A 7,587-nucleotide genomic window follows, 5' to 3' on the forward strand; every position below is an offset into this window, starting at 1 on the left:
AAAAAAAAAAAAAAAAAAAAAAAAAGTGCTATAACTGGGGGACGCCCCAGGGCTAGCAGTTGCAAGTTCAATTTCAGATGGTGCTACTCTTACCAAGGCAAAATCACCCTTAAAGTGTATCCTGAATAACTGGGACCACTTTGACCCACGATCGTTGAAGAAGCAGCAGCTCATTTTTCTCTGCCAAACAGTGTGGCCACAATACCCTCTGCCGAGTGGAGAAACCTGGCCTAAGGGAAACGTAAATTATAACACCATTCTACAAACAGACCTGTTCTGTAAGAGGGAAGGCAAATGGATTGAGGTCCCCTATGTGCAAGTTTTCTTTTCTCTAAGCGATAATCCTCAGCTATGTAAGGCTTGTTTCCTATGCACTACTGGCCCCTCCTCAGGACTACCCCCATATTTAGGGCTCCCTGTGGCTCCTCCTCCACTGATGCTGACCAGGTCTCCTCAGCTCCTATAACCCAAGAGGAGTCAGGGAAGGCCAAAGCAGGCAAGGCACCTCAGGTCACTAGGGTGCCCCAACTCTGCCCCCACAGGCAGTAGGAGGAGAATTTGGCCCAACCAAGGTAATACTCCCTTTTCACTTTCTGACTTAAAGCAAATCAAAGCAGACTTAGGAAAATTTTCAGATGACCCAGACAAGTACGTAGATGTTCTGCAGGGCCTGGGTCAGTCCTTCAAATCAGGTTGGAAAGATACCACATTATTGCTTAGTCACACTCTAACCAGCAGTGAGAGAGAGGCTACTCTAGCAGCGGCTCAGGAGTTTGGGGACACCTGGCACCTTGGTCAAGTACATAACCAAATGACGCCAGAGGAGAAGGATAGATTCCCTACAGGTAGACAGGCAGTTCCTTGCAGGGAGCCTCGCTGGGATCCTGGCTCAGAACAGGGGGACAGGAGCCATAGGTACCTACTGACTGCGTACTTGAGGGATTAAGGTGAACTAGGAAAAAGCCCATGAACTCTGCAATGTTATCCACCATAACTCAGGGAAAGGAAGAAAACCCAACAGCCTTTCTTGAGCAGACACAGGAGGCCTTAAGAAAGTATATTCTCCTGTCACCAGACTCCATTGAGGGTCAGCTAATACTAAAAGACAAGTTTATTACGCAATCAGCAGTGGACATTAGGAGGAAGCTCCTGAAGCTGGCCCTGGGGCCACAACAGAGTCTAGAATCATTACTAAATCTAGCAACCTCAGTGTTCTGCAATAGAGACCAGGAGGACCAGGCTGAAAGGGACAGGAGGGACAAAAGAAAAGCCACAGCCCTAGGCATGGCCTTCAGGCAAGCAGATCCAAGGGTCTTGGAAGAGGGAAGGCTTGGGTTAGCCACCAGTCTGGCAGAGCTTGCTATCACTGCAGTCTACTGGGACACTTTTAGAAAGATTGTCCCCAGAGGAATGGACCACCTCCTCATCCTTGTGCACTGTTCCAAAGGGATCATTGGAAAGCACACTGTCCCAGGGGATGAAGGTTCCCAGGGCCTGAGGTGTCTGAACAGATGACCCAACAGCAGGACTGAGGGTGCCCAGGGCAAGCACCAGCGCAAGCCATCACCCTCACCGAGCCCCAGGAAAGCTGAGCATAGAGGGCCAGGAGGTCGATCTTCTCCTGGATACTGGCATGGCCTTCTCAGTTTTGCTTTCCTGCCCTGGATGGTTGTCCTCCAAGTCTGTAACTGTCTGAGGAGCCCTGGGACAAGCATCCTCCCGATATTTCTCCCAGTCCCTATGAGATGCTTTATGGACGGCCCTTTCTTGCTAATCCAGTATTAGACAAAGAAACAGCAGATCTAATAAAAGATATAACCTCCTTGGCTAAAAGGGGAAAGAGTTGTTCTGCTCTGGGGACTTAGAGCTTGTTAAGTCTCTCCGCACAGACTCTCCTTCTCTAGACCCATCTTGGAAAGGACCATTTTCAGTTATTCTGTTTACCCCAACAGCAGTTAGGGTGGTGGGAATTGACTCGTGGATTCATCACACTTGGTTGAAGCCTTGGACATCTCCTGAAGAAAATCACGGACCCTCCACTCTACAGCCTGAAGTTCCAGGAGACAACCATTCGTACACCTGTGAGCTGTTAGAGGATCTACATTTGCTCTTTGACGAGGTCCCCAGGAAAGTAATTATGCATTAGTCTAACTTACATCCTGGCATTAATAGGACTATCACTCCTAACTTTACTACCTGCGACCGGACTCTGTGCAATTGCCCCTAGAGGTTGGCCTAACAGCTCTCCTCCCCTCCTTCCTAGTGTCCCCTCATGACAATTTACACTGACATTCATGTGCAGAGTCTTCTCTTGCCAAGGTCAAGCCATACTCAAACCCCAGTTATTCCTTTCATGGTTGGGGCGGATAATAGGAGGACTTGGTGCTAGCATTGGAGGAATTACTACCTCTGCTCAGTTTTATTAGAAGCTATCTCAGGAGTTAAATAATAACATGGAAAAGGTTGCTAATTCTCTCTGCAGAAGTAGCTTGTCTCTTTAGCTTCTGTGAACCTTCAAAATAGAAGGGCTCTGGATATTCTAACAGCAGAGAGAGAGGAGGAACCTGTCTCTTTTAGGAGAAGAATGCTGCTACTTTGTAAACCAATTGGGTATTGTCTTAACCAAAGTTAAAGAACTCAGGGACTGAATTGAAGGCAGGGCTAAAGACCTTCAAGAAGCAGGATTGCAGAGCTTGTTTAACAACTGGCTGTCCTGGCTCTACCCTCTTCCAGGCCCATTTATAACCGTTCTATCATTGCTGGCCTTCAGGCCTCTCATCTTTAACCTTCTTGTCAAATTCGTTTCTTCTAGAATTGAGGCCATAAGGCAACAAATGGTCCTGCAAATGGAACCCTCGGTGCCCTTGGCTGATAAACTCTATTGCGGACCTCTAGATCAACCTGCATTACTGGACCTCTGGAGAAAACCTCAACTGCAGGGCCCCTTCTAGACCCCAATTCAGCAGGAAGTAGTTAAAGAGCGATGGATGCCCATATCCCAACAGCAGTTGGACTTTCTTGTTCAGAGTGGGGACTGAGGGACTCTTCCCAGGTCCGTGAGGGGTGTGGTTTCAAAGGCGTGTGGTTTCCTGGCTCCACCCCTCCATCTGGGAATGTAAAGTTCTTTGTCTGGGTTTTCCACACTCAGGCTAGGTAGAGATATCCACGTGGGCTCCTTTGTCCAAAAACCCACTGAAAACTCTGGGAGGAGGGGGCTTTTTTGTGGACCAAGTAGCCAATCCAGTATCAGAGTCAAAGGTCAAACGCTCCAGAGGAAGTTTGAAAGAACTCCTCTCATTGGACAAGAACATGAACAAGGAGGGAATAACTCAAGGGGTAAAATTCAACTGCTCCCTCTCTATATGGAGGATTCCTTCTCTGGATCCCCTTCCACAGCATGGTGCGAGCTGTTTCTCAATCTCTCTCTCTCTCTCTCTCTCTCTCTCTCTCTCTCTCTGTCTGTCTCTCTAAAATAAATCACTTTCTGCAAAACTCTTTGGGTCCACAATATTTATTGAAAAGGCAAACTCATCACACCTCTGAGGCCCCTTTCCCCATTCTTCAGGATAAGAGAGGCCAAGAACCTCATTGGGGACCTGGGAGCATTTTTGGGCCCCCCACCCCAGCCTTGTTACTCTATTACAGAAAACAGATAACCCCTGAGAGAATTACCTAGTAGTCTCTTCTCCCAGCATCAACATAGAGTTAGTTGATTTTTACAACAGGTATTTATTTATTTATTTATGTAGAGACAGAGTCTCACTCTGTCACCCAGACTGGTGCACAGTGGCATGATCACAGCTCACGGCAACCTCAACTTCCTGGGCTCAAGTGATCCTCCTGCCTCAGCAGCCCAAGTAGCAGGGACTACAGGCATGCATTACCACAACTGGCTAACTTTAAAAAAAATAACTGTAGAGATGGGGGTCTTGCTGTTGCAATTCATTTGGGGTGACTGAGAAATTATTACAGAAAATAATAGGGAAATATATAGATTAGTCTCAAACCTTTTTGAAAGCCAAAATATTTTATTGGGGCAGGCCAAAGGCAGTCAGCCAGTCCATCACTAGGGAAGAGATAGGGACGACAAGAGGCTTTCCCAGTTTAAGTCTGTTTACCCCACATCCTTTTGTCTCTAACTGTTTACTCATGTAAAGTTTGTGCTGGATGGTCCTCTCATGGGGGGGATGAAATGGGAATTACCCATTAATAGTGTTTATACTGGGCCTGGAACATAAAGGTTTTATCATTCATAAAACCACTTTTTTAACCATGTTAATTATTTACAAGTGTGTTGACTTAGAACCTGTGTTGCAAAATTCATACTTAATAAATAGAGAGGGAGTCTTGGTCAACTGGTTGCATTTTGCCCTCTGAAAGCAGCCAACAGCCATCCCTAACCCACATGAATCACTAAACCTGGTGTAAGAGTGCATTCATTCATTCATCATTGAGTCAGGGTCTGCAGGCCAGACTTCTGCAGGTGGTGGTCAATGTCTCATCTCACTATGTTACCTAGGCTGGTCTTGAACTCCTGGGCTCAAGCAATCCTCCCACCTTTGCCTCTCTTGAGATAACATATGTAAGCCACTATGCCTGGCATAGGGAGCATAGAGAAAACCAGTTCCTCTAACAATCCACAAATAAAAACCAATAAAAATTATTTGAGGAGCAAACTTGTCAGCCTTTGTCAAATAAAACAAATCCAGACTTAATGAGGAATACTTTGTAAAAATGATTATTGAAAGCAGAGAAGAGGCTATTGGAATAGAAGAAAAGGAAGCTATTGCAATGATGAGAATACTTTGACATAGATCTGGTTGCTTAAAGGGTTAGGTGGAAAGGGGTGTTCTTCTATAGAGAAGAGTTAACAAACATGGATAGGACCAGGTGTTACAGAAGTAGGAAGAAAGGATGGTGGGATCTGTTAGTAGATGGAGCCGTATTTTACTCTAAGTCCAGCCAATATTCCTATTTTCCAAAGGAGCTGTACGCTGGTTCAAGCTAAGGTGGACCAAGTTTAGGAGCCGAGTGAAAGGAGAGAATCTTAACCAAAATTTGTTTAATAAGAACTTAGTTTTCAGTAATCAGTGGGGACAAGAAGTTCAGCTAATCATTTAGGAGGAAAAAAAATGAAAATTTGGAGGCTCTATGTCTGGCCCCGTGATGAGCAAATAAAAAGCTATCTGTGAGCCTTATCCAAGTCTTATGGGGAAGGGTAGTAATTTGCAGTAAACTATTTTCTGGAACATAAAAAGGTGGAGGTTGACGGCGTTAAAGATGCTCTACCACAAAACATGGCACCTTGGCATTTTAGAAAACAGCAGAATCAGGAAGATCCCCCTGACCTTCTTTCGTCCTTCTTCCCTGACTCAGCCTGTAAACGAATTCTTCCATTTTCTTCCTAAAGCAAGCCATAAAGCCTTCATTCCAGTGGTACCCTCCATATCCTTGAGAACAGGAACATTCTCATCTCAGAAAGCATAGAGATGCCAAGAAGAAACTGAACAAATAGGCCTTGCTAAGTACCCACTGATGCCATTTGAATGTCTCCTCTAAAATTCATGTTGAAATATAATTGCCAATGTAATGGCTTTGGAAGGTGGGGCCTTTAAGGGGTGATTAGGTCACCCTCGTGATTGTATTAATGGCATCATCAGTGAAGTGAGTTGGTTATCGCTTGAGGGAGTTAGCTATTCTGTGAGTAGTCTCCTGATAAAAGAGTGAATTTAGGTCTGTTCCTTCTACCTCACATGCTCACTTGCCCTTCCACCATGTTATGATGCAGGACTTTGCTCTTGCCAAATGCTGGCACAGCGGTTCTTGTACTTCCTGGCCTGCAGAAACATGAGCCAAATAAGCTTCTTTTCTATAAAAGTTGTCCAGTCTGTGTTATTGTGTTATATGAGCAGAAAATGGACTAAGACATCACATTGGTACTGAGAGTGGAATTGTTGCTGTATCAAATACCTGAATATGTGGAAGTAGCTTTAGAACTGAGTAACAGGTAGAGGCTGGAAGAATTGGAGGAAGAGGCTAGAAAAAGCCTGCATTGCCATGAAGAAAGCATCAACAGCAATTCTGGTGTGGGCTTAGAAGAAGAGCATAGCTGTAGGGCAAGTCTAAATCTTCATAGAGATTACTTATTTAGTCATTAGTAGAACATTGATATGAACAGTAAAGGCATTCTGATGAGGTTTCAAATGGAAATGAGAAACAAGGTATTAGAAACTGGATAAAGACCATCCTTGGTACAAAGTCACAGATACCTTGGCTGAACTTTGTCCATGTTCTAGGACAAAGAACACATTCCATAAAATGTGGAATTTAAGAGCAATAAATAAAATATCTGGTGGAAGAAATATCAAAGCAGTAAAGCATTCAGGCTTCTGTGTGGTTACTTTTGATTGCATACAATGAGATGCAAAAACAGAGAGATGACTTCGAGATGGAGTTTATATTAAGAGTGAAGGAGAGCGTAAAGGTTTGAAAATTTCACAACCTAGCCACGTAAAGACTAAAATAGTGTGTTCAGGAGAGCAAACCAAGGGTGTTCTAAAGCCAAGGGGCCAAGTGACTGATAAAGATATCATCATGGATAGAAGAGAGTCAGGTGCTATTTATCAAGACAATGAGAGAAAGACCCTGAAGATATTTCAAAGATCTTTGAGGTTGCCTCTCGTATCATAGGCCAATTTTGCAGGAGGGCAACATTGTTTGGGAGCAGAAGCTTGTGGTACCCTCCATGGACGCACTGCCCAGAGCTGCCTCAAGTGTCTGCTTCTACAGTCCAGTGCAGAACTCTCTGGTCACCGCAGCTGCAGATCAAGCAGGCCCTCATATGCTTCAAGCAACCACTCTGGAAGGTACAAGCTTTAAGCCTTGGCAGGATTCATGTGGTGTTAAGTCTGTAGGCTAGCGGAATGCAAGAACTGTGGGGGGCATGGCTACCTCCCGCTAGATTTCAAAGGATGTCATGGTAGCCTAGGGACCCAGGTAAACCTGCTGCAGGAGAAAAACCACTGCAGAAATATCTAATAGGACAATTCTTAGTGGAAACATGGGAGCAAGGCCACTTCAAATACCCCAGGACTGTAGGGCCACCAGTATGCAACTGTAGTAAAAAAAAAAAAGCTGTTTTCATGAGAGTCCAAACTATGACAACTGCTGGGTGAGCCGAGTCCAGCAAAGCCATAGGAGTGGGGCTTCCTGAGGCTTTGCAGAGTCAATGCCTACCCCAGTGACCCAGGATGTGGGACATGGAGTCATAAACGATTATTCTCCAGCTTCAAGACTTAGTGTTGTTTTTCCTATTGAGTTTTGCGCTTACTTGGGACCAATTTCCCCTCTTTCCTTCCTTTTGGAATGGAAATGTCTACCCTATGACTGTCTCATCATTGTATTTTGGGAGTATATAACTTGTTCTGACATCACAAGCTCATAGCTGGAGGGAATCTGCCTTGGGATAAATTGGGTCGAAACTCTGGACTTTGGATTTTTGAGCTGAGGCTAGAATGACTGACCACCTTTGGGATTATTGGTATGGAATTAATGTATTTCGTATGTGAGAAGAACATTTTGAAGAAT

The sequence above is a fragment of the Cebus imitator genome, unplaced genomic scaffold (genome assembly GCF_001604975.1).
Source record: "Cebus imitator isolate Cc_AM_T3 unplaced genomic scaffold, Cebus_imitator-1.0 Scaffold321, whole genome shotgun sequence".
Taxonomy (NCBI): Eukaryota; Metazoa; Chordata; class Mammalia; order Primates; family Cebidae; genus Cebus; species Cebus imitator.